This window comes from Pogoniulus pusillus, chromosome 25 (genome assembly GCF_015220805.1).
Source record: "Pogoniulus pusillus isolate bPogPus1 chromosome 25, bPogPus1.pri, whole genome shotgun sequence".
NCBI classification, from domain to species: domain Eukaryota; kingdom Metazoa; phylum Chordata; class Aves; order Piciformes; family Lybiidae; genus Pogoniulus; species Pogoniulus pusillus.
In genome coordinates, this window is record NC_087288.1 from 14,827 (window position 1) to 42,133 (window position 27,307).

At 46.6% G+C, this 27,307-nt stretch overlaps 1 protein-coding gene and 1 non-coding gene across 31 annotated transcripts in view; both read right to left on the reverse strand.

Moving 5' to 3' along the window:
* LOC135186455 (protein disulfide-isomerase TMX3-like) overlaps positions 1-27,012 on the reverse strand; it is a 41,778-nt gene extending 14,766 nt beyond the window's left edge. For 6 of the 30 annotated variants that reach the window (XR_010306901.1, XR_010306897.1, XR_010306893.1 and 3 more), the window contains exons 1-12: positions 26,851-27,010; positions 24,110-24,352; positions 22,837-22,927; positions 20,265-20,384; positions 19,604-19,760; positions 19,010-19,138; positions 15,212-15,292; positions 7,567-7,654; positions 5,309-5,368; positions 4,397-4,586; positions 3,141-3,236; positions 417-476 (exon numbers count right to left, since the gene is read on the reverse strand). The gene's annotated coding sequence lies outside the window, so the exon portion shown is untranslated. Of the gene's footprint in view, positions 1-416; positions 477-3,140; positions 3,237-4,396; positions 4,587-5,308; positions 5,369-6,731; positions 6,852-7,566; positions 7,655-15,211; positions 15,293-19,009; positions 19,139-19,603; positions 19,761-20,264; positions 20,425-20,840; positions 20,968-21,662; positions 22,661-22,836; positions 22,928-23,546; positions 23,641-23,795; positions 24,353-26,797 lie in introns of all 30 variants that reach the window. The other 24 variants (XR_010306902.1, XR_010306887.1, XR_010306900.1 and 21 more) reach the window with 20 other exon arrangements.
* Positions 21,751-21,885, reverse strand: LOC135186723 (small nucleolar RNA SNORA84). The gene has a single exon (XR_010307083.1). It is a non-coding gene; the product is annotated as a small nucleolar RNA SNORA84 (small nucleolar RNA).
* Positions 27,013-27,307: the final 295 nt, after the last annotated feature.

Genomic DNA, 27,307 nt, shown 5'->3' on the forward strand with positions numbered 1-27,307 from the left:
GCTGGCAAAGGCTACAAAGCTTGGCAGGCTCACAGCCTAGCTAAACCGTGGTACCAAACCTTCCCCTTGGCAGGGCTCAGGTCAGGAGATGGTTCAGTTAGATCTGCATCACTGATGCAGTCAATGACATAGAAAGAGCTTTGCTATTTTGGTTTGCCACAGTTAGTTCCTTTCTTCTGAAGAACTCAAACTTGAACACACAAGCCTTCCAAACTGACCTGCCACTTAATTGGATGCAGATTTGTCCCAGTAATCACAGCTCATGAATATACTCAGTCAGCTACAGAAATGCTAAGCTCTACTGTAAAGCCAAGGCAAATTTCAATTCTTCTCAGGACAGAAGTCCTAGTTTTGGCTTTTGTACCCGTGCTACAACTAGGTCTTTGAGAAGATTACAAACAGAAGTTGTGACTCACCAAATGAATGAAGCAGAAGCTATTAAACAGCTCACTGATGAAAACTCAGTGCTGCTGTATCTGAAATTTAAAACAACAACAGAAACATGACATCAAAATGTTCATCTTCAGCACCTCTGAATCAAAAAAATAATCAAGTAAACTTTTGTCATGTACTGAAAAGAAAGTGCAACAGTAAGAGATCCATAAAACTTGTGACTCAATCTGAACAGGGAGCAGAAGTACAGAGCTTGCCTGAAATGGACAAGGTTCCTAAAGCTTTCTAAGTTGTCTGTAGACACATGGCATGAAATGCCTGAGCAGGGGAATGGCACTGTCACACTTACTTGGAGCTAGAGGCTTTACAGAGGTTTTAGCACAGGTTTGCCTTGTTTTGGAAGTTTCAGTTTTCATGTCTTTTGAACTGAAATAATCTATTGCTCTGCTCTGCAAAAGAATGCCAGGAGACAATGACCGCACGTGTCCTGGAGCGACATGGAGGTGCATTTGTACTTGGAATTTGTTGGAGAAAGATCACCTAGAAATCTATCAGCCATACAGAACACATGCCAGTTAGGAGGATTAAAACCACCTTATGTCTATCCCTACTTATCAAGGAGACTTACTCCATAGAACACTGTCTTGGAGGGACCTCAAGGATCCCCTGGAGTAACCGTCAGAGGTAACAGTGGAGTTGAAATGAGACGGCCCAGCACCCTGCCAAGATGAACCTTAAACACGTCCAGGGTAGGAGGACTTATGTTATGGGAAAAGAGAGAGAGAAAACACATTTCCTGCACAGGACTGTGCTCTGTTTCTTCCCTAACCATCGTCTCCCATCCCACTTGCCCCTTTCCTATGCACCCTTCAACACAGCAATAAAGGAAGCTGCAGAGAAGCCAAATGAATTAGTCAGACAGCCCTGCCTACAGTCGTGAGTGATCCCCCTTACTTCAGCTAAGCTTATCTAAAGGCAAACACTTAATGCCAATACACACATTAGGTATTCCATGCAGAACCTGCTATCCAATAATGAATTCCTGAACCTAACCCAGAACCCTTTGTGAGTCTTTCAGAACAAAAATTGTCAGCAAGCTGTGAAAACTGAAGCACATGCATGCCAAGAGAAAGAGGCAGCAGCATGAAGTACCAACATATACTGTGCAATCTCCTTTGAAAGGCACTGCAGCCAGTTAACTCAGGGCTATGTATGATGTATTAAAGTCAAGATGCTCCTCAGCTAAGCAGTGCAAAGTTTTGTTTGTGATGTTGGTGGACTTCTTCCTCACAGAAATATTTGATGCATTTGTTTCCACTGCAGTGTATTGAACTGATACTCTGAGAGGTTATTTTAAAAGCATGCTGCTGACTTGCCACAAGAGAGAGTCAAACATGCCTTTTTTTTCCCCCTGTGTTCACACAAATCCCTGTGGGCTTATAACAAAACCACTGGAGAGGGCAGACAATCCTTGCTCTACCAGGCCAGTTACATTTCCCAACAACTGAACTGTCTTGTGCAAATATGCAACAAAGCAACAGAGGAGCCAAGGGAAAATACCTCCCACAATTCTTTCTCTATTAGCAGTCTGTTCCTTTCCTATTCCATCTCCTACAACAAGAGGACCTGACTCAAAAGCAGCTCTGTCAAGTACTTGCAAGATTGAGCTACAGGAGAATGTCTGAGGTGCAAGTAGTGTGGTAAGGCTTTAGCCTTCTTAAGCACTTTACCAGCCACCATGGATTTCTTTATCAACCAGTAACACACAGGCCAGTCTAAGTTTCTTTCTTCACAGCTCTATGAAGCTGAGGCATCTTTTCACATGGCATTCATCTCGACAAGGGAAACACCACCATAATGGATGCACCCTCCAGGAAAATGCATACAAAAGAGACACAAAGGGATGGGATATTGCACACAAATATCAAGAGGCCTATCACAAATGCCAGCAGCTTCTGAGAATGACAATAGAGCTCCTGGTCTAAGGATTGCCGATTGCAGGGCGCTGGCAGCTCTACTGCAAGTTCTTTTGAGGGCATCTTTGGATAATGGCTGAAGACAGGAAACTATCCAAAAAGAACAACGAGTCTAAACTCATGCATTCAATTCATCTGTCGAAAACTGAAGCAATTCTATCCATGAAAAATTATCCCTCTTAACCTTCACCAGAACAGACAGAGGAAAAGAACAGTAACGACAGAAAAACAGGAGTGCAACAAAACCCTTTCCCATCAAGGTAAAAAGTCTCAGTACAAAAGCAGGCAAAGCAATTTTTTGCTCTCTAAAAGCCCAATGAGCAATGAAATGGAAACACTGAAGAGGGGCAGTGTGCTGTGTAAAACCACTGTTACCATCCGAACCTGTCACTTAGCAAAGCTTGTTCTGACTATCAGTGCAACAGAGCATTTCTTCCCTAAGCTATAAATTACAGCTTAGGGAAAAAAACAACAAAACACCACACCTAGAGTCACTAACACTCAGAGACAGTGGTGGGCTCACTTCACATATCACAATAATCCAATCAAGGGACACCTAAAATCCCCTGTGCAGCATACAGAGGGCACGAGAGGATGCAAGAGTTCATTAGAACACAGTGCTACACTGTGCTCCTTATTCCTACCTTTCAAGCAACAAAGAAGAAGATTGTTTACTATCAGTCACCCTGACAGCCAGTCCCCAGTAGCTGGAAAGTCAAGTAATGCACGATGGAACAAAATTAAGGTTACAGATATGCAATTCATACTCACAGCACTAAAATAGGGAGCCTGGTGTACAACGCCTGTGCCCTCTTCCTCCTTCACGTAACCGTCTACTACCACAGCAAAGGCACCTTTATCTTTGCACTGTAACACAGAGATTTCATATATACAGGTATAGTTATATCCATACACATAGACACAGCAAAACAGAGTTCTTCAAGATGTGCAGGAGCCACTGACCACCCACCAAGAGCAAACAAATGCATCAAAAACAAGTGACACAGTAAAATATGACCTTACTAACATTCTTTAATCACTCACAACAGCTACAACACCCAGGGTGTACACTTCATTCAAACAGCATCAAATGTGATTAAGACCAAGACCTCTCCAGAAGGCCTCAATTACTAATAGTCAATTACTCTTCAAGCCACATGTATTTGCACAGTTCTGTGCTTCACATACTACAAATCAATACACTCCTGAAAGCAAGGATACAACCACAACAGCTGCTGAGATTCTATATACAGAAGTCTCCTTGCATTTTCCTATAGCCACTGTAGCTTCTCATTTTACAAAGAAGTTCACTTTTATAGTCATTGATTTGATTTGTTTCCTCCAGAGGATGAGAAGGTGACAACAAGAAAAAGAAGAAAAGAAAAGAAATGGCTAAGAAAAGATCTGACAATTTGTGGTGTCCTCAGCTAGCAAAAAATAAAGAGCTCTTATCTATTCCTTAACAGACAAGTAGTAAACAAAACCCACCAACTTACTGCAGTCACAGCTGAACCAAACAACAGCTTTGGCTTGCTCTGAAGAGAGCTGTTTTGAGATAAGATAGCTCTTCTAAAAAGAAAACCAATAGATGCCCATCTGCTCCTCAGAAGTACAGCAGGACTCAAAACACTGATCAGTTCCAAGCCTTTACACCTGCACTCCTGTTTCTCAGGTTCAGCAGTGCTTGACCTTTCTCTAGCAATAACAGTCCTGCTCCCTGCAGAGGTTCTCACTTCTGCTGACTCGGGCACAAGTTTGAATACAAATGCTAATGACCAAATCCCTCACACGAGTTAACAGCTGCTTGTCCAGCAGTACTGTAATCCACTTCAATTCATTGAAAACTTTCATCCATTTCCCATCAGAACCTTTTAAAAAACATCAATTCTCTATCTCACTGCTATAGAGTCTCCTCTGCAGTGCTGCTCACCACATGAGACTTATGCAAAGCTTAAATGCTGCACAGGAGGACATCCATAAAAAAAATTAACAGGAATATCTGCAGTCATTTTAGCAAAAGCTTTTACCTCTTCACACCTCTTTTATCTGAGGTGTCTGCCCTTCTCTTGTGAGTGAAACATGTGTAGATCTCATAGGCAGACAACAAGCTCAACAGACAAAGCCGAGAGAACACTGCTGATTTAGCCACATGGGATCATTTGTCTGCACACAAACTATCAGTTATCACTAAATTCTTATTGTGAAAGGATTTAAAGCCTAAGAAACAAAACACAGGAGAAAAAAAAAAGTTAAATTTCTGCTTTTCAGTCTTTCACTAAGATTTTTAACTACTTGAATACAACCTAGAGTATGCTACTAGGACACATTTTTATAACATGAGCAGGGAATACTGAGAATGGTTTGGTTTGTTTTCACAGGATCACAGAATGTCAGGGGTTGGAAGGGACCTCTAAAGATCATCCAGTCCAACCTCCCTGACAGAGCAGGATTACCTATAAACGCATCCAGGAAGGTTTTGGATATCTCCAGAGAGGGAAACTCCACAACCCTCCAGGGCAGCTTGTTCCAGAGTTCTGTCATCCTCAGGGTGAAAAAATGTTCCTCATGTTTCCATGCAACTTCCCAATGCATCTTGTCTTGTCATGGGCATCATCAAGTAGAGCCTGGCTCCATTCTCTGGGTGCTCACCCTTTACATACTTATAAACACTCCTGAGGTGACTTCTCAGTCTCCTTGTCTCCAAGCTGAAGAGCCCCAGATCCCTCGCTCTCTTCCCATGAGGATGAGATTCCACACTCTTCATCGTTTTTGTGGCTTTGCACTGGACTCTCTCAAGCAACTCCCTGTCCTTTAACTGAGGGGCCCAGAACTGGACACAATATTCTAGATGCATCCTCACCAGGTCAGAGTAGAGGGAGTAGAAGGTGAGGGTTTTTTCTGCTCTATATCCTATATTCAACACAACTTGTTTGTCTTACCTGAACAAAATAGTCAAAGAGTGTTTATATTTCTTGCCTTTAAGAGCAATGCCAGGAAACCTGAGGAGAAGAATTGACACAAACTAATTAAGAGGAACTCTGCAGACAGCTGGTAGAAATGCTATATATTCCTATTTCCTTTTTCCCCATCCTAAAGAGATTATGACTTCATAGAGTGAAGACAGAAGTATTTTCTCAATAGTTTGCTTCCCACTTCTACACCTCTTCAGCAATTTGGACTTGGACAAAAACTGTAACATGTCTTAATGACATAATCCAAGCCACCTAAAAGTTACATGCACAGGAGATTGTGATACAGCTTTTAAAGCATGGATACCTCATTCCTTATTCTAAAACTAAGCATCCAAACACTCCACAGGCATCTCAGAGAAAGACTCAAGACAGACTGGACTGACTGAGGAACCAACTGAGCCAAACAAGAGATGTAAGACACAGAGAGAGCCTATAGAACTATCTCTCTTCAGACCCCTGTAAGCAGTGGACAAAGACAGCAATAGGCTGGCATTCACTGCTCAGAACTCTTCCAAGTGCTAGAATCATCCACTTCAGGAAAATGTCTAGTTAAAACACAACTCCATCTAACAGATGGGAGAGCTCTCTGCAGGTGTAACAGCTGCAGTCCTTCCCTATACTCTTCTTGATCCACATCCTCCAAAACAATGGTCAAACCATGAAACACTGGACTACTTCAAAGTGAGGAACCCTTCAAAGCTGTTTCACTGCACAGAAAGGAACTCAAGCAGCATTTAATGCCAAGTTAAAGAGCATGACTCTTCAGCTCAGCATACAAAATAGCCACTAGGAAAAGAGGAGACTTCTATTTTAAGCCACAGCTTCACAGATGGTTTATGTATTTTTATACCACAAACAGGCTTAGGGATGTTTGAGGTGCTTCATCGGGATCAGATGAGAGAAAAGCATCCTAGTGCCCAGCCACACATATGGGAACACTCAGACACAGAACATGAAGCACTAAAACTAGCTTAAAAAAATGAGGATGTGGTTACACTCTTATTTCATACAAGTCAGTGACAGGTAAGGATTGTAGATCACATTCTCAGTTTTCTCTTTTGAGTTCTGAAATACTTTTATCAAAATCCTGAACTTCAAGCTGAACATTTACACAGCATTGCCTTCTTGTGACCTAAGTTAGAGTATTAACAGACTCATTTTAAGTCACTACAGCAATTCTTCACTCTCAAGAGATCAGAAACCTCATTTGGATTCTCTAGAATCCCAAAAGAGGCAACAGCAAAAAAACAGGACAAAGAAATAAAGTGCTTAATAAGCAAGTAGACTGAAACACCACACAAAGGGAAAAACATTGTTATTAATCACTTCATCTTTGCCACTGCTAAATAAAACAACAAGCCACTCAATGGCCAAAAATGGGGCAACACACCAAGACAAATCCATCTATGCAAAACAGCTGAAGGTATTATGGTAGAGATGGTAGTCATCTCATCAGTGAAACAAAGAAGTAGTCCCACTTGTGCTCTCACAAAAATTTACCCATCTGCATCTGGAGGAAAAGGGAGAAAAAAAGGCAGGCTTGAGGGAGAGTGGGAAAGTTGAGAGTACTCAGGAAGTTCAGATGACTTCAGATACAAAAAGACTTCATTAAGTTCATTCCTTGACCTCACCCAGCCACCTGGTATAGAGTAAATGGCATTCATTTTCCCCTCAGGGGCCTAACTGCCTGACAATGGAAAAGCCACAGATTGTGTCTGAGAGCTACAGAATTTAATACCTGCGTCCCCCCTGCTGACTCAGCGAAGAAATAACTTTTTGCCACTGAACTGAGTTGTCCTCAAAAAGCCTCAACTGCCACCAACCAGACCATCCTACACAAGTGGCATTTCCTTTTGCCCACTTCCCTCCAAATATTTACACAATGTTTAGAAGTGTTCAGCATTTGGACAATCTCAGAGAAGGTCTGAGACTGTTAAATTACTATCTAAGAAAGCACAGAGGAAAGTGAAGGACTAAGAAACTTTTACTGCACACACACACACCCCACAGTGATCCAATGAAACCTTTCCTCAATCTGTAGCTTCATGTACAAGACCAAGTTGCTCTAGGAAATGTCAATGTCTTCCACAGATTTTTGTGAGCTATACACTCAGGCAGGGAAATTAATCTTTGGGTTATGGCAAAACACAACTTCTTAAAACATCTAACTTCTGACCTATAAAAGTACTGAAGCTTAACAAGTGTGCAATCATTTCTGTACTTGCCTGTCAAGTATTTCCTATTCACTTTCAGGTTTGTGCAGTGCTACCAGCCTGGATTCCATCCAAATGGAAATCTGTCCTGTGGCACTCTCTAGAATAGAAAAGAAAACAAACAGTTACACAAATCTCAGCTGAATACCCTCATTATGATCATTACAAAGCCTTTCCATTTAGACAAGATGGTATCATATTAGATCTAAAACTGCTCAGAATAATCCTGCTGATCCACAGTTAGGTCCCAGCTACTTCTTCCTCACACAGCCACATAGTGAACACTGCTCAAAAGTTTAGACAGAAAGCACAGGGTGAAATCCAGTTGACTGATTTTCACTGTGGTTTCCAGTTTGAGGCAGAAATACTCCACCTCATCTATTACCATTATGACAAAGAAAAGCAGTAACTAAAACAGAGGGAAGCAACTGGAAGAAGGAAAATTGCTCCCTAAAATCCATGCTGTTAAGCTGACATTAGGGGTAACCATTCTACTTTATGCTGCCTTTGAGACTTCCAATCAATTTGATGCCTAGATTTCATTTTAAGAGACACCCAATGGCAAAGTTCATTCTGACTACCACTCTACCAGCTGCATTAGGGTGACTATCCCACCAGTGGACAGCAGGCCAGACGCTCAGACCCGACAACTCAGCCTCTCAGACAGATGTAGGCTATTTCTGCAAGTACACAATAAGCTTTTTGAGATGACTACAGTTATGTTAAAACCTGGGATACCCAAAACATATTTAGCCCTCTCCTCAAATAAAGAAAACCCCAACACTGAACTGCAGAATGGGGTTTTGCTTTAGCTGCTCACTTCAGCACAGGACCATAAGTACCTACCACAGCAGCCAGTGCTATAGGGAAGAGACACAGATACAGGTTAAAGACATCTGCAACCCACCCAAGCAAAGCCTAAGAACGTGAAGAGCATTTTTCACAAGACAACACAGCTGACCAGACAAAATAATCAGCCTAGTTCCATGGCCCTACAATTTGCATCCATGGTCTCCTTTATTAGCTGATCTCACTCTGAACTCAAGGTTCCTGTCCAAGTTCAGCCACACGTTAAGCTTTACATCTGTTTATGAAATCTTCAGCAGAGCCTGTCGTGTGGGTTCTTAAGTCTTCCTGAAATCATCAAAACAGCACACAATATTACAATGGAACAATTTAAGTCAACACTCAAGATGAGAAACACACTTCTCTCTGCAGCTCATCGTGTCCATGTGATGGACAAACCCCCACACTTCTCTCTATCCAAGTATTGCACAGTTTACTGAAGGTTCACCAACATTTACCATCTTATCAGGTCTCACTGACCTGCACATTTAGCAGGACTGATGATTTTAAGGTTGGATACCTTGAAAGTAAAGGCAGGAGAGGACAAACCTTACCTAATCATGCCAGATTCATTTCAAATTCCACATCCAAGCTGTCACACACTCCTCACTTCCAAAAATCATTTATTCAAACTACGTTTTCAAACCATCCTTATCATTTTTTGAGTCCCCTTCCAGACAAATAACTCAGTGCTAAGCGACCAATGTCAGCATGGCAAACAGTACTTTTTTCTGTAGGCTTGTGAATTCTGTGAGAATCTGCACCTATCTTCAAGTCAGTGTCTTGCCTTCTATGTTTGAAATGATAATCTTCACCACAAAATGCAAGTAGATTATTGCACTCATTTCTCACTCCAGCCCAAATCAAGAATACCAGAAGATATGCACTGTCCTGCTGTCATATGGGATTGTAATCAGAATAATTATTACCCTGCAGAATAGACAGCTGGAGAAAACACAGAATGCCATGTGGAGAAGATGTGCAGTCCACTGATTCATCCCTGGGCCTCTAGCAAAACTCAATAACTTCCTGTGATGGGTCGTTAACATCAGAGAGATTAATCTGAAGTCTAAAATGGGTAATGCCTAAGAGATCCTCAGCAGCACCAAGCTGACAGATTCAGACTGCACTGGATTGGAAGGGACCCTCAAAGGTCATCTTGTCCAACCTCCCTGCAGTCAGCAGGGACACCTCCAAGTAGATTAGGCTGCCCAGGGCTACACTCAATCTGATTTTTAATATCTCCAGGCATGGGGCCTCAACCTCATCCCTGGGCAACTGTTCCAGTATTTCACCTCTCACTGTAAAGAGCTTCTTCCCCATGGCCAACCTAAATTGACCCTGCTCCAGCTTCAAACTATTGCCCCTTGTCCTATCACTACAATCCCTTCTGAACAATCCTTCCCCGAGTTCTGGCACAGAAAAGCCAAACCCAGAAGTCTTTCACCCCAGAAAGGCTCTATCTTACCTACAACTCCAAACTAACCTTGTGTAACACAATAAACATCACCCCCAGGCAAGCTGTGGCTGCCTGATCCCTAGCTACAATCTGCAACATGGCAGTGAGTGCATCTGTTTTACAGCAGACACTGCACCAACTCTGACTTGCCTAAGGACAAATAAGTCTTTCAGAAAAGATTTGTCAGTTCAGCATATGCATTTGAGCTGGATCACTGCAGGATTGTTTGTGCAAGGTAAGCAACAGGAACTGCATGCTTACCACCTCAGAGTATGCTTCATGCAGGCTGGGACAAGGGACAGCATTTCTATCGGTGTTCCATTTGCCTTTCCAAAACAGCTACCTGAAATATCTATGGGAAAAACACCAAAAGCTCCATTTGAGTTCTGGTTTCTGAAGAACACTGCCTACTGCCAGCACGGACGACTGCTCCGAGAGCCACCGAGCACTGAACTCAGCTGCGGAGCGCAGCAAGCTCAGCCCCTGCTCGGGAAAGGCGAACGCCAGCTGGAGCCGCCAGGCGGCACGGCCGAACCAGCAGCGCCCCCTTGTGGCACGCCTGCCCCATTGCACACCAGTGCCCCCAGGCACTCCCCGCTGCGCAAAACAGGCTCTGTGGCACTGCCGCACAACAGCAGGGCTTGGAAGAGACCTCTGGGGATCAGCCAGTGCGACCCCCCTGCTAATGCAAGGTCACCCACAGCAGCTGGCCCAGGGGCACAATGTCCAGGTGGGTTTGCAGTCTCCCCAGAGAAGGAGAGCACCTTCACAGCAAAGTTCTTCCTGAAGTTCAGACAGAACCTCCTGGGCTCCAGTTTGTGTCTACTGCCCCTTGCCCTGTCTCTGGGTACCACTGGAAAGACTTCGGTCCCATCCTCTTACTCCCACCCTTAAGCTCTTGCTGAGCATTGAGAAGATTTCCTCTCAGGCTGCTCTGCTCCAGGTTAACCAGCCCCAGGTCTCTCAGCCTTTCCTCCACACAGAGATGCTCCAGGCCCCTCTTTATGCTCCCCACTGGACTCTCTCCAGTAGTTCCCTGCCTCTCTTGAATTCGGGAGCCCAGAACTGAATCCAATACTCCAGATGTGTCCTCTCTAGGGCAGAGTAAAACGGGAGAACTCGATCATTTCAAGCAGCATGATGCTCCAGAGCTCTCACTACAGTTTGTAGTTTATCAGAGCCTCTACTCCGAGACAACCATTCCAACAGCAGCAAAATTATGACCAGCTCAGACTGCAGCGTGATGCCATAACCCTCAGTATCACTACAAAAAGCTGCTCTGCCATCAAAGTCACCTGCTTGGTTTCCCTAACAAAGAGCACAGATTGTCTGTGACTATCACAAGTGCACAGAAGAAGGCTCCCACATAGCTTCTGGCTAGCAGCATTGCTCACCTAAAACAAAGTCACTGCTAAAGATGAACCTGGTTCTAACACTAAGTCATCCATGCAGGGAGATCATGTTTTGCTTACAAATGCAACCCAAGTTATTTTAAACAATACCCTATCAACATGTGGGGTTTAATGCTTACATTTGCCAGATGTTGGCAGTTTGCAAGGAATGGCCCTCACAATTGAAACTGCAATCCCTTCTGAAAAATAAGCTTATGAAACCACACAGCTCCTCTCTGACAAACAGAAAAGATTTGCCCACAGAAGCCAGAAATCAAACTCCATTCCAGATCTGTCCTATCTGCTCTCAAACAAGTACATTCAGTTGCATACTCACTGCCGAACAAGCAGGACTTACAAACTCCTCTACTGAAGAAAAATGAGCTTGGGGAAAAGGGGAGCTCAAGATGTTTATTTCAGCCACTTGCTGGCAGGATCTAGTCCCTAAAGACACAAGGTACCTTTAACTCCCAAAAGCATGGCACAAAACTGAAAGCACTTTGCTGTCTCTAAGTGTTACAAGGGGGTGACACGACTGGCTCAGGCCCAGTCAGTTACCCAGACTGTGAGCTACTTTCACCCTAGAGGTCAATTCCAGGAAATGTTAACTCTGCTACAAGCTCCACTGATTCGTGTCACATACACACCATGCAGACACCACCTGGAGACGCTAAAACTCCCACAAATGGAGTTTTATGCTGCCAAAAGATACTGAATCACTCAGTGAAATACTCACAACACCCTTGGCAGCCCCCACAAAATCCAATATCCTACAGTATCTTCCAACGGATGCCAAAGCAAGTTACCCTCTCCACACATAGACATTCACTTCACAGCGAGGAGAAGGATTTCATCTTAGAGGTTCTCAAGTTCTTAACACCATCCTTTTGGGGCAGGCAAGTGACCAAGTGGTTCTGTTTGCAATGACTCACTATCTAAGGGTTTGCAAAGGGTGTGAAAACTCTTTCCCCTCCAGATATCTGAAGTCCTCAGCAGTGACATTGGGAAATGATTTTCAAGCTCACACAAATTGCTTCTCCCCTTTTTAAAGAGTTGTTAACTCAGCTAGCAATGAAGTAAGCCAGGCAAAACCTTGCAACAGTGGGATCTAGGAGTGCTTCATTTCAACGTGTCCAAGGTAGTACAGAGAAATGAACACATCGATTGCTGTGTGACCTAGCATCAGTTCCCAGCAAGACAAAAGGACAATTCAATGCAGCAGGACACTGACGTCACTGACACAGCTCATGTGAAAAACATGCAAAGTAAAGAAAAAATATGCCCAAAAGCACACAAAGATACACAGAGTGAGGCCATCCTAAAGAAACGTGACAGATTCAGGAGGTACCTACAGCCTGCAGCTGCTGCTTCAGACTGGTGGCACCCTGAGCCTGATGCTACTGCAGAACACCAAGGGCAGGGCTGTGGGGCCACACCCAGCAAGGAAGGAAAGAGAGGTCACCTTTTAATGACAATCCTGAAAGAAAAACTGAAGCTGTAACAACCGAGATGGGCACAGTGGGAAGCAGACAGAACTGGACAAAAAGCTCCATTACTGCAGGGAGCTCCACGCTGCATTCCCACAGTCAACAGAGCAGTGTACAGCCATGACCTCAAACAGGTCGTGTACCACTTTTCTACCATCATCAGGAACGTTTTCTTCTCTTCCCCCAGTCACTCCCCAGTGCTGTCACAACAGAACCCACGACTATCTCCTTAGGGCACACAAGCAGCTAAGACCTGTTTCTGCCACCTGTGGTTTCACGCCATTCAAATCTTTCACACCTGAGCTTTTCCATCACACTCAGAGTGCAATTGCTAAACCGAGTCACCAGATGGTGAGAAAAAGTTAACCCAGCCTGAAGTTAGGCAAAAGAGGGAATTCAATCCCTCAGCCAGCAGACTCAGACACATGCCCCAGCTCTGAGCACAGGGCTGTGCATCTCAACTCAGCACTTCACAGGCTGTTTCTGCAGCCATCACAACTGCTCCTGAGGTGCACACTCGCACTTAGGCTGAGCAGGCAGGCAGCATGGGTACACACTGATTACAACTCCAGAGTTCTATTGCAGTGAGTTATTTCTTAAGCTATAGCTACATTTCAGTAGCTGCAGGGGACCTACAAGAAGGCTGAGGAAGGATTGTTTAGAAGCTAGAAATCCTGAGATCATTTCAGAGCCGCATGCTTCAGAGAGACAAATAATTAAGCTGAACAGGTAGTTTTAGCTGATTAAGACTGAAGACAAAATTCTTCATCTATTTTAACTGCAAAATTAGCAGTTGTCATGCTCACAGGCATTGCTACAATCAATGTGTTTTTCCTGGGCCTAAGAGCAGCATTCTACTGCCACAGGCAGAAGAAAACAAGAAGAAGAAACATATGACAGGACTGGAGTCAGACCTGCCAATACAGTCACCAGGTTACAGTCAAGACAGAAATCAATCAAATGCATCTGCAATTCCTCTAAGAAATATCTCCCTCAGCCTTGAGACAAGTGTCTCAGGTGGCTTTGCCATTCCCCTCCTCCATCCACTACGCAAACACCAGTGGTTCCACCTCCTGTTCTACTGGAAAGCAAGCTGGCAATGGCAATGGAACATGCCCCTCCAACACTTGGAAGGCTTTCCAGAAAACCCTCTTTTTATCAACAGACTTACAAAAAAATTCATCACAGGATTCCATAGAAAACTAACAGTGTCAGGAAGCAGAAGAGGTTGTCAGCTTACACACTTCCTGAAGTCTCATACTGCAAAGATTCCAGACCAATTTGTATGTTAGAGTTTGTATCCAAAGCAATCATTAGAGGAGGTGACCTCTGTGAGCTGGGTGAAAGACTAGAAATTGCCAAGGGAGAAGAAGAAAGAAAATGCAAAGAAACGACTGGGCTGCAGAGAGACCCTGCAGCTAGCTCGAGTCACCTTTGTTTTTTACATAGTCCTTGGCAGATGCAAGTTACAGAGGATTTAAGGTGCCACTAAGTGTAGGAAAGGAAAGTGTCTCACCACTCTGAGCTTTAGCATTATGCAGGGTTTCTTCAGCTAAGTTGGTGAAACATCTGCTCTCTTCCCACAGACTTTTCAGTGCTCATTGACAAGTCACTGGCACTTCAACCCTCTAACAAAGGCTCCAAAGACATCTGTATGTTATGTCAATCCTTCAGCATAACTCTATGTAGCTAACTATGCAAGTTATTAGTAAAACTAATATTAAAGAACATCACTAACATTTTATATGCACATCACTTGCTTTGTGATGGCTTTTTGTCAGCACGTATGCTGCCACACCTCTTCCTGAAATTCACCTTGTCATTCTAACACCTGAGGGACTCAACATAGCTATTTCTTTACTCTGTGGGCCAGTGTGATTACCCTTAAGCTATAAGGTTGTCCAATATTTTGGTATGCCAACAGTCATCCTGAATGCATTGCCACAACACTCAATCTTTACTGAGCTCTGCAGCAGGAGCCCAAGACAGCTGTCAAACGATGTTGCCAAGTAAAACAGCACAGCAGATTCCCAGCCTCTAAATTCAGGTTTGAAGAAGAGATTTGGAACCAAAGTGAGTTTGGATAGTTTGCACATTTGTAGCTAATGGTGTGGAGAACATAAAAAATGCAGAGATAATAGAATTTCCTAAAGCAAGCAAGGAACAGATCAGAAGTGCTTTTAAACTGACATGGAGCAGTGAGACTTCAGGGCTCACTGCAAGCAGTACTGCCATACTCTCTTTTGAAAAGCTCTACCACCCTGAAGAAGGATAACTGACCTAGTTTAACTCCCTCACCTGACATCAAGACATTTCACATCCCCTTCATTACCTTGCCTGCTATGGATCAGATTTTGGCTTGTTTCAAAGCAGCTCTCTAGAGCTGTGCACCAGCACATGATCACAATCACTGAAGCCTCCTTAGCATTCCAAATTCAGAAAAAACATCTATGAATCCTTGTAAGTCAACTTACCAGACAGACTCCATGAATTCAGGAGAGAGTTTTATAGTCACTTTTAAAATCAATCCACTGTCCCAATCTTGTGGCATTGAACTGTTGAGAAACGAATGCACAGATTGAAAGGTATCTCAACATTAAACAGCATGACCAACTCCCAATATTTCTTATGCAAAACAGCTTGATTTTTAAGTGCAGTGTTTGCCCCAGATCAATGCAAAATCACTGTCAAATATTTTAGCCTGACAATGGTTCCAAACAGCCCATGTGAAGAGGCAAAAGTAAGCCAAGAAAGAAACCACGAGCATCACTGTTTAGAACTAAGGTGATGCAACATGCAAATGTGTTCCACACTGCTAGACTGAAGTGGTGGATCTTCTGGCTCATTCAGCAGATAGAAATGGTGGGCCACTCAAGGTTCAGCCAAGGTTCAAATGTCTGAACATTGCTTTTGATTGCAGTGCTCTTGTTTCTATTTTTAGAACTTCTCCTTGCAGAACCAAGATCCAGAACACAGTCTATCAGCTTTCAGTCCTATGAAAGCAGGATGGAATTCAAAGACAAAGAAATGCTGAGAGAAATTGATATGCCACAAGTCACAAAAACTAGTTCAAGGCCAGCTACCTTCTTTGCCTTCCCAAAGCTGTGACAAGGCTGGGACAGGTGCTAGTCCCTATTCTCAGGACAGATTATGGTCATGTCCATTGGCACTGAATAGAACCACTCATGAGTAATAAGCCAGCTATGGGATTTGCTTGGCCAGGTGGTACTCCCTTGCTAGTCTGACAGCTATCAAACTAGCTTTCCAAACAGTCAAGCCCAGAGACACCTGTCCTGATGCTTACTGAGACACACCATCCTGGAAGTCAAGTTAGGAAAGTGGAAACAAAGCAAATTCATTCTGTCATCTCTATTTCCACATAACACCTGAGGTCCTGAAATAGATGTTTGGATCCTGATCTTCAAGCCACTGTGACATTCCACTATGAAGATCCAAAGATGAGAACTGATCAGTACAAGGACCCACAAAGTCACAGTATTATGTCTGCCCTCAGCACTGGAAGACCTCACACCATGAAGGAACCTTTCATAGTTTTCATTTGCCAGAAAATCCAGACAGAAAACAAACTCTATCTCCAGTAGAAATGTTGTGAATTCCTCTTAACACTGTCCCAAAAGATTTGAATTTATTATCAGCCAAATCACACACAAGTCACTTAAACTAATTTAATCTTTATTCCTAACCTAAAACAGATGCATGTGGAAGCACACCCAGGCACATGCACACATTACTATGCATTAATCCAAACTCCAGTCACTATCCTAAGCACCAGCACTGCACAAACAGCAGTGGCTACAGATACAGCAAGTGAAAAAGGAACAGCTATGGAACATCAAACATGAACCAGAATAACCTTTTCTCTATTTAGTTCTAAGAACAAAGAATCATCAATGGTATCTTTGAAACACAACATTTCAGAGTGTAGAGGAATTGTATAGTTGAAAAAATAAACTGTGCTTTTCATCCAGCCACTCACTCAAACTTAGGCCACAGCTATCCCAGCAAAGGCAGCTGTAGTTTCTGTGGGCACTGGCCATAACTTCAAAATGCTCCCACGGCCAAGAGGCCAGTGATAACTCAGAGAAGAAATCATTTCAGTCCAAAGGAACAGAGCAGGACTAGAGAACATACAGAGGATTGTGATAAGGCAGACCAGCTCGTGCTCATGAAAACCTGAAGAATGAGCACTGTGAAGGGTGGCTTACAGCCCATCAGGCTGTGCTGCCATCTGGCATGACCCGGGCAGGCTGGAAAGTCTGGCAGAGAGTAACCTTATGAAGTTCAAAAGGGCAAGGGTAGGGTACTGCACCTGGGCAGGAATAACACCAGGTGCCAGTACACATGGGGACTGATCTGCTGGAAGGCAGCTCAGTGGAAAAACATCTGGCAGTCCTGGTGGACAACAGGATGACCATGTGCCCTTGTGGCCAAGAAGACCAATGGCATCCTGGGGTGCATCAAGAACAGTTCCAAGCAGGCCAAGGGCAGTTCTCCTCCTCTACTCTGCCCTAGTAAAAGGCCACATCTGGAGCAGTGTCCAGTTCAGGAATAGGCAACTGCTTGAGAAGGTACAGCAAAGGAGAACAAAAATCATTAGGGAACTATCAAGTCTGTCTCACAAAGAAAGGCTGAGAGACTTGGAGCTGTTTAGCCAGGAGAAGAAGGACCAGGGATTTTAATCCATGCTCATAGATACATAAAGGCTGGGCATCAGAAGGATGAGCCCAGTCTTTTTTCAGTGGAGCCCAGCAACAGGACAAAAGATAACAGGCACAGACACGAGCACAGGAAGTTCCACCTAAGAATGAGGAGGAACTGCTTTACTTGGAGGGCAACAGAGCACTGAAACAGGGTAAGTGGTGGAGACTTTATCTCTAGTTATTCAAAACCAGCCTGTACACTGGTCTCTGCAACTTGCTCTAAGTGAACCTTCTCTGGCAAGGGGCTTGGATTAGATTATCCCTGGAGGTCTTTATTCTGTCCCCACTGCTACAGAGAAAAATATGGAGCATCACAGTTCTATGCACGATTAATATGACTCAGAGTTAGGGGAGGAAAAAGAAAAACCCCTGTGTGTCTCAAGAAAATACCTAACCCATTGTCTTGGGTTCTAATGCAAGTTCCCACAGACTCTAATAAATTTGATAGACTCAATAACAATTTACAGAGTGCCCTCCCCTCTTCCCCCTCCTTTCCCACAGATAGGGATTAGATATAGGGAGAGAGAGAGAGATAAGCACACCCAAATAAATCAATCTCCCTGGATTTGGAAGTTAAAAGGGAAAGTTTAACAATAACTTAGAAAGGTATTGGAGGTAGGGAAGTTTACAAAGGATAGGGAAGGGAAAACAGCAGACTACAAAAAGGGATAAATACAACCCCAGTGATGTGATGGTGTCTCTGCCTCGTGGCTGCCACGGGGTGTGCTGGTATGCAGAGTGCCTGTGTCCAGAGGGAGCCAAGAGAGAGAGAGAAGCAGGAAGCCCCTCTCTTTTATAGCTCAGGAAGCGGGGGGAGTGGGCTAACCATCCCCTGGAGGGTGGCCCACCCCTGGGGAGGGGCCAAGACCCCTAGGGTCAGGTTCAGGGTTACTCCCCCTGGAGTGTTAACCCTATACACCCATCTGCTTGGAACAGCTTCCCAACCGCAAGGGTCTGCACAGGCCAGTGTTCTCTCTCTCACTACACTCATGGGATGCAAGGTTTAAATGAATACTCTTGGAAGGCTGAGGGTTTATCCACATCTATTCTGATACAGAATTAGGTGCTAGAGCTTCTGCTGTTCCAGAAACACAGGCACTGGAAATATTTGTATACAATGCACTATGGCAATCAACAGACTAAAAAGTGGGGAACATAAAAGCAGGAAGGCTAATGTGCATTTCCTTTATCTGCTCCATTTGAAAACCAAAGTCAGATCTTACTTTCCATTTTCTACGCAAAGGAAGACATGAGGAAAGAGAGAACTCGTTCCACCTATCAGCCAGATGTTCCATGTATCTAGTTAGACACTCTGAGCTTCAGGCTACCTTAAAGGAACCTCTCGACATCAGAGCAGTCTCCCTGCTCTGAGCCACAAAGCTGTTCTTTTTGTTCCCCGTTCAGGATCACCACTGAGAAGCAAGGTAGCTGTAGACACGGGATGTAAGCAAGTAATCAAGTTGACAGAACAACCAAGTTCACCTCAGATGAAAAACTTCTTCACACATACAGTAAAAAACACAGCAGAATGTGCATGGAGTCTTTACTCACCTCCCATTCCTTTGAGTATCTCATTACAATTCCTCTGCACTGGTTGTTGTGTTCTTTACTCCCCAGCTTTGCCACGTCCTCCGGCCCTTTAATGCCCAAGGTCTTGTCAATCTCATATTCCTGGGAGCACTGAAAACAACCAGACAAAAACCCCACACTGTCATGAAAAGCTGTCAGGATTTCGCCCAAGACATTTCTTTCTATTCTGTGCATCCTAATGAGTCCAAAAGGCTTCCTTTGTCCTTTTGAGATTGCATCGGCACTGCACCTGAACTCAACAGACATTCCAAAGGACAGCCTCACCTGAGGGGATTGTTGCTTTACTATCTTCAGGAGGAAAAGGAAGAAAAAGTTTCTGCAATAGATACTAAATAAATATCCCTTCACAGTAATGCCTGGAGAAAGGCAAGTGATGAGTAGCAAGCACCTGCAATCATCACATGCAGAAAAGCCAGAGCAACACACTGGACATAACTTGCATTTCTCTCTCAGCCAGAAAGCCAAGCATAACAGCAATGGGAATAGGACTGAGAAACAGGTTACAACATGGAAAAAGCAAACAGAAATACCTACAGACAGATTTGTGACACATACCACAGGGAAGCCATGACAAGCCCAGCCAAATCTTCTGTCAACATGAAAACCACTCTGATGAGCAAATCAAGTTACTATGTCTGTAATGGCTCCTGCAAGAATATGGCCATAGAGTGGAAGGCCAGCAGCAAAGGGAGGGCCATCATAGGAGTTAAACCTACAACACAAGACAACATTCTTCATTAAAGCAAAAGGTAAGCATCACATTTTCCAAGAGGGTAAATACATCTGGATGCTTATGTTTCTTAAGTCTTACTAGGACAACTAATTTCTCCCTCTCCCAGCACCAGTACAATGTTGGCAGAGGGAGTAAAGACTCATTCAGTTCCTACCCACTGCCAGTTCCACCAGCAACACTACTGCAAATGGCAGTGTGCTGCTTCACAGCTGGCAGACATAGGGCAAAGCCGTCCTTGCTTCCCTGCAAGTCTCTTTCATAAAGCCACCAGCCAGGCAATAACAAGCTTACTACCACTGTTTGAACATCATTGATACTTCACAAAGTGAAATACAAACAGTAGCTGACATGACCACAGCAGCCAGAACTGCTCTCTGCAAAAAGAGCAGTTAGAGTTAACAGAACCCAGGTAGAATAACAGAAACAGCTACAGCTAAGCCTTGCATTGTCACGCATCTCCTACAGCTTTCAGCAGAACCTTACCTAGGTCTATTCTTTGATTGTTTTAGCCACTCCTGGAAACAATTCAGATTTTTCCAGAGCTCCAATATCTTCTCTTCTTCATGGGGAAAACTTATGTTTTCTGGAACTTGTTGAACCATTCTTTCCCAGCAATCACCAAGGAGAGAAAAGAGAGCACACACTGAACAGAAGTTAGGAAAAAACTGACTTCACAAACAGAATTTATTGTCTGACCAATCCCTATCACCAGAACACAGCTCAGCTTTTCACACAGCTTGATACAGTGTAGGCACAGAAGCAAGCACGATGTTCTACAGCAAACACCTAATGGTTTTGACAGACTAACAGCAAAACTTTATTACAGGAAAAGGATTCAACTACAGCTCTAAGGTTTTTATTGCTTTGGTTCTGTTGTTGCCTATTAAAAAAGTCAATGGGAAAATACTTTGGTTAGAGGTTTGGATTTTTTTTCCATTTAGGAAAAGTTTCCAAGTTCAAACTTGTCTTTCACCACCACTTTGTGAACTCCTGAAGCACTTCAAGTGCAGGAACTAAAACTTGTGAAAAGGCAGCCTTCCCCTGTACATGTATTCCTACCATTTAAAGATGAAAAACAGCATTTTTTCCATCCAGTTAGGCCACTTGTCTGAATGCTCCTAAACACAGTGAGGCTCCAGACACCACAGCTAAACACTGCAATTGAAGAGGAAGATGTGGGAAGAATCTGAACAAACAGACAAGGAAAAAGCTCAGTGACCCCAGCTGTGAGTCTTGAAAAGCTCTGACTTGCAGTGCATTGGCAAAACTACCAGTCTTTTCCTAGTCCCCATTTGTCATTCAGTGTTACAGGTACCTTAGAACTAAGCTACAAGGGGCTGCTTCTTGCTCGCCATTTCTTGAAGCTCTCTGTTTTATGGGGTGGCTTTTGGCCACCAGTGTACAAAGCCATTGCTCAATTCTGGGTAAGTCAGTGACAAAAAAAATCACCACAAGCAAAATAATGTATCAGTGACTCAGGAAAGAGTTCTCAACCTAAGAAATGCACAAAAGAGATGCATGGGTTTCCAGACCTGCTACAACATTCACATTCCAAGCAAATCCCACAGTAAGCAGCAAGCAAAAGCTTCATGGAATAAGGAGATTTAAGAGAGGAAACCACAAGCTGGCAATAAACACACAGACATGGCCTGCACGTAGCCTTAGAAGGGTAATGACCAGTCTCAGCTCTGTACATCACACATGGCTTGTACCAGATCTATCATCACACCTCAAAGCACTAAACAAAGCACTAATTGGGCCATGCCATTTCTCAGTCATTTGATCACAGAGACAACAGAGATAGGTCAGCCTCAACATTTCTTACAAGCCATTGAGGACTAAGGATCTGCTCATTTCATTTGGATCAAGCTCAGCCCTCACCATACAGTGCTAACAGCACAGGTTTCAGCAGCTGGCCCAGCTATCAAGTCCCTCTAATCTAACCAGTTCAGTACAGGCTGAAGGTTTGCTCTGAGCCTGTGATGGGGCTATGGAAGCTGCTGACACATCACAAACTCCATGCATGAATCACAGTGTCACTGTTGGCCCATTGCCACCAACTGAAGCACTGTATGTACAAACCAGTGTCCAGCTACCACAGGGCACAAATCCATACACACTCTTAGCAACATTACAGGAGGAGCTTATTATGTCTACATCAGGGATAAAAGAACTGATTAGAATTACAGCTCAGGCTTTTCAAGTTACAAAGCAGGATTTTAAACAGCCTTAAAAGACAAATCGCATTTGGAACCTTCATGGCTCAACATCAGCTGAGAGACAAAGCAGAGACCTCCATATTCAGGAGAAGCATAAACCATTTATAGGCAGAGACACTGATAATTCCATACAGCTACAGCAACAGAAGTGCATTACTACAAACAATCTACATATTTGAAGTCAGAAAAAAATTGCTAACACAACTTGGAAGACAAAATTAAAACACTGCAAATGGTGATTAAACTCTTACGAGTTAAGAGGGTTATGTGATAACAGATAATGATTTGGTAAACACACCTGGATGGAGAAGGCTCTGGGAAGACCTTAGAGCAGCCTTCCAGTACCTAAAGAGGGCCTACAAGAAAGCTCAGGAGGGACTTCTTACAAGGGCTTGTAGTGACAGTATGAGAGGGAACGGATTGAAGCTGAGAGAGGGGAGACTTAGACAGGAGATTAGGAAGACATTCTTGACAGTAAGAGTGGTGAAACACTAGAACAGGTTGCCCAGGACAGTCATGGATGCTCTCTCCAAGGTGTTCAAGGACAGGTTGGATGGGGTCTTGAGCAACCTGCTCTAGTGTAAGGTGCCTTTGCCCATAGCAAGGGGGTTGGAGCCAGAGGATCTCTAAAGCTCTCTCAATCCACACCATTCCATTATCCTGTGTTACACAGATTATTATATTAGTATCAAAACTACACATCTGGACAACACTCCACATTTACAGACAGCTCAGGAAGCACAATGGAGTCCTCTTTTCTTGTTTCTCTACTCATATTCTCCTGACAAAGCAACAGAGTCAGGCAGCACACCACAGCTGATGTTAGGCACACTCACCTTTGTAAGAAGATAGTAACACCCAATGGGAAGGGTGTCAAACTTTGTGGCTTATACTACAGCAGTCTCAAACTTATCCTGGGCTTCTTACCTAGAATTTAAAAACAAATTATTAAAAGCATGAAAGCAGGTCAGGCTGTGGAGTTCTCAGTGTTAGTTACTTTGTGTTTCTGTAATAAACTGAGCCATCAGTTTTCTGCTCCAGAAAAGCTACCACCTTCATGGCATGGCCTAAGAATGAAACTCCTAAGTGTAACTAAAGCCATGGTTTTGGTGCAAGTGTTTGGGGTTTGCTGGTAACACAGAAAATTGCCATTTACACCTTCTTCACAGGAGATTGACAATGGTCTGATTATGCCACTGTTGTGTTGGATGTGAAACGAAAGCTGAGCAGTCACAGTATTTCCTTACTGACAAACACACCTCAGAGAGAGCAGCTCCAGAAAATCAACTGGAAAACTCCAAAGTGAGGGTTTCTAATTTCTAAAGGTTCAATGAACTTTGCTCCAGCTGAACCTGACACTTGAGGAAACAGTACTGAGATTAACTCATCTCAACAGAGCACTCAAGATGGACTACAGATGACCCTGCCCTCGGGAAGGACTTTCTTTTTCCCATGGAAAGCTTGCTAAAGCAGCAAATGGGGAAACTAATGCCATGTTTAGACACAAATAGATCATCTCATGCGAGGAATCAGTTTGAATCTGTACCTTACAAGGTCCTCAGCATTTTTTTCCTCTTCTTGCCATACTACCTTGCTTAAAAGCAAAAATTGTCCTTGAACAAGAGACAAATCTAGGGGATCTGGAAATAGTTATAAATAATGTATTGTAAGAAATGAGAAATGACTGCCAGATAAGCCAGGAAACACTGAAGTTCTGTGCCAACTAAATCCTATTATTACCTGGCAGTCACTGCCCAAATATGACACCAAAATGACAAAAATATGGTTCACTCACTTTCCAGAAGGCTCCCTGGGGGTGGGAAGCCAATGTTTGCTGAAGCTACAGCAAATCCCTCCCAACCTCAGTCTTGAGGAGCACAGAATCTGATCAGTGAGCTCACTGCTGGCTGCAGCTACCTGGAGGGAGGCAAAGTCCTACAGCTGTGCTGCTCAGGGACAGGCTTTAGGGGTGACCTGGCAGTGCTGCCTTAAGGGCTGCCCTGGATGATTTGGAAGCTCTTCTCCAACAGCAACCACTCCATGCTTCTACTCCTCAGAACCGGTGCACCTGACTGCCAGAAGGAGCACAAACTCCACACAAAGCCTTACCTGACCCAGCCTCTTTGGCCACCTGCGTCTCGTGGGGGATGTTCCTCAGCATCTGCTCCTCCCGCATGAGCTGGTGCTGGGCTGAACCCTCCTGCTGCCTGGGGAACGGCCATGCTGCTCCTGCTGCTCCTTCAGCTCATGCCATGCTTGCTGGAGAGAGCTGCAGAACCCAACGGCAGCACAGATTGACACGGAGGGGCTCTGGCAGCAGCAGCTTGAGTGCAGGCAAATCCATCCCTGCAGCTGAGCACAGTCACTGCTTTGGCCCGGAGCCGCTCGCAGTGGCGCCTGGAGGACCTCGGAGGCCTAGAGCGGCTTTGACCAGCGAGAGGAGAGCCCAGAGCGTCGCCTGCCAGCCGGAAGTGACGGCACGGAGGCAAGATGGCGGCGCGGAGCGAGCTGCTGCGGCTGTACCCAGCCCCGGGGGGGTCTTAGGCGGAGTTGGGGGGTCCCGGGAGGGGTCCGAGAGGGCTCGGGGGGGAGCGGGGGAAGGGGCTGGGGGGTTTTGGAGAGTCCCAGAGGGGCTTCGGGGGGGCCCCAGGGGGGTTTGAGGAGTCCCGGGGGGGGGGGATGAGGTGGCTGGGGGGGGGCGAGAGTGGGGGGAGGGTCTGGGGATGAGTCAGTGGTTGCCAGGGGCGCTTGGGGGGGTCGCAGGGGGATTTGGGGGGGGTCCGAAGTGGCTGAAGGGGGTAGGGGGAGGGTCTGGGGGTGTTGTAGGCGGCCCCGGGGTTGGGGGGGTTTGGGGGCGCCTTGGGAAGGGTCCGAGGTGGCTGGGGGGAGGGGGCAGTGGAGCAGAGGGAGGGTCTGGGGGTGTCATGGGGGTCCCCGGGTGAGGTTTTGACGGGGGTCAGAGGTGGCTGGGGGGGGGAGGGGAAGGGTCTGTGGGTGCCGTAGAGAGTCCCAGGGGTGCCTGGGGGGGACTGGGAGCAGTGGGAGGGGACTGGGGGGACGCTGGGGGGTGCTGGGGTCCCTCCCCCGAGGCTCCTTGACCTGCCCTGCCAGGGAGGTGCTGCTGCCGCTGCCTGCTGGCCTGGCACAGGTGGCACTGAGGGCGCTGGGCCCAGGCCTGCAGCCCCCAGCCCGGCCCGGGGGGAGGCCTCAGCAGCGCCCCCAGGCCAGGCTGCAGTGCTGCGGGGACAAGCTGAGGGCCTGAGTGGGCACTGGGGGGCGCACAAGGAGGTGAGTGGGGGTCTCTGGGGGGCCAGTGGGCGGGTCTGGGGGTCCCTGGGAGGTCCCGGAGAGGGTCTGGGGGTCCCTGGGAGGTCCCTAGGAGGGTCTGGGGGTCCCTGAGCCCTCCCCCCATAGGCTCTGGGTCTCCCGGGGCTGTGCTGGAGACCATCGAGCGCTTCGGAGGGGCGGGGCAGGGGCAGGCCCCGCCCACGACAGAGGATGCACCAATCAGCTGCTGACCCTCCCCGTCCTAACCAGGCCCCCCCCCAATAAAGCACCAAACTCCGCCAGGTGGACCCTGCCTTCATTTATGCAAATGAGGGGGCGGGGCACAGGGGTGACCATGCCCACAGCCCCCACAGGATCCACCAATCAGCTGCTGACCCAGCTCCACCAGCCCACTCCTCCCGCAGCAGCAGACCCCTGCAGAGCCCTGCAGTGCCCTAGAGACATCTCCAGACTCCTGCAGACAACTTCAGACCTTTCCAAGGGCTCTGCAGACCCTTACAGACTCCTGCAAACTCTTCACACCCCTAAGACCTCTACACACAGCCACAGCCTCCTCTGCAGAGCCCTGCAGCCCCCTCCACACCTTCAATGGATTCCTGCAGACACTTAACAGATGCCTGACAGAGCTCCACAGACCCCTGCAGACCTTTACAAGATGCCTGCAGACACCTGCGGGCCCAGAACAGAAACCTCCACACACCTGCTGAATGCTACAGACACTTGCACACCCCTCCAGCCTCCTAGAGACCTCTAGGGACCCCTCCCGACCTTTCCATAGAGCCCTGCAGACCCCTACAGACCTCTACAGACACCTCGAGACCTTTGCAAGGCACCTCAAGACCTTCACAGCCTTTTGAGACACCTACAGCACCACAGACACCTCTACAGACCCCTAACCACCTCCACAGACACCCAGAGAGCTCCACAGACTTCCAGAGAGCCCTCCAGGCCCCTAAGGGTACCTACAGATGCCTCCAGACCCCCGCACACCTCTGCACACTCAGAAAAGCCTCCAGGCCTTTTAGAAGACCCCTGCAGACACCTACAGACCTGGGCAGACTCCTACAGCTGCTTGCACACCCCTGCAGACACCGACAGGCTCCTCCTGGCCTGCAAGCTCACACCATGTGCTCGCACTCAGCTTCTCCCCAGCACCCCCAGGGCTGCTCTTTATCGCCTCCGCCCCCAGCCCGCAGGCACAGGCAGGCTTCCTCCCGCCCACTGCATGTCTTTAAGATGACCCTAGAGACCCCCACAGACCTCTACAGACTGCCAGAGAACCCTGCAGACCCCTACAGACACCTCGAGACCTTTGGAAGGCACCTCAAGACCTTCACAGCCTTTTGAGACACCTACAGCACCACAGACACCTCTACAGACCCCTAACCACCTCCACAGACACCCAGAGAGCTCCACAGACTTCCAGAGAGCCCTCCAGGCCCCTAAGGGTACCTACAGATGCCTCCAGACCCCCGCACACGTGCAGACAGCGCCGCAAAGGCTACTTACGGCAGCTGCGCTAAAACGCGTCTCAGATGCGGCGCCGCTGCCGAGCAACTCACCTGCCCAAACTCCTCTGCTGCGAGAGACAAAGAACGCAGCTCTGCCGGGGAACGCGGGAGGCTTCCCTCTGGCCCGAAACGCCCTGCCCGCCTGCCTGCCGCTCTGTGCTCGCCGCCATTCCGCTGCAGCCTGCTCAGCGCCACTGCGGCCCGCCCCCCGAGCGCCGGCCCGCCCCCCGAGCGCCGGCCCGCCCCCCGAGCGCCGGCCCGCCCCCCGAGCGCCGGCCCGCCCCCCGAGCGCCGGCCCGCCCCCCGAGCGCCGGCCCGCCCCCCGAGCGCCGGCCCGCCCCCCGAGCGCCGGCCCGCCCCCCGAGCGCCGGCCCGCCCCCCGAGCGCCGGCCCGCCCCCCGAGCGCCGGCCCGCCCCCCGAGCGCCGGCCCGCCCCCCGAGCGCCGGCCCGCCCCCCGAGCGCCGGCCCGCCCCCCGAGCGCCGGCCCGCCCCCCGAGCGCCGGCCCG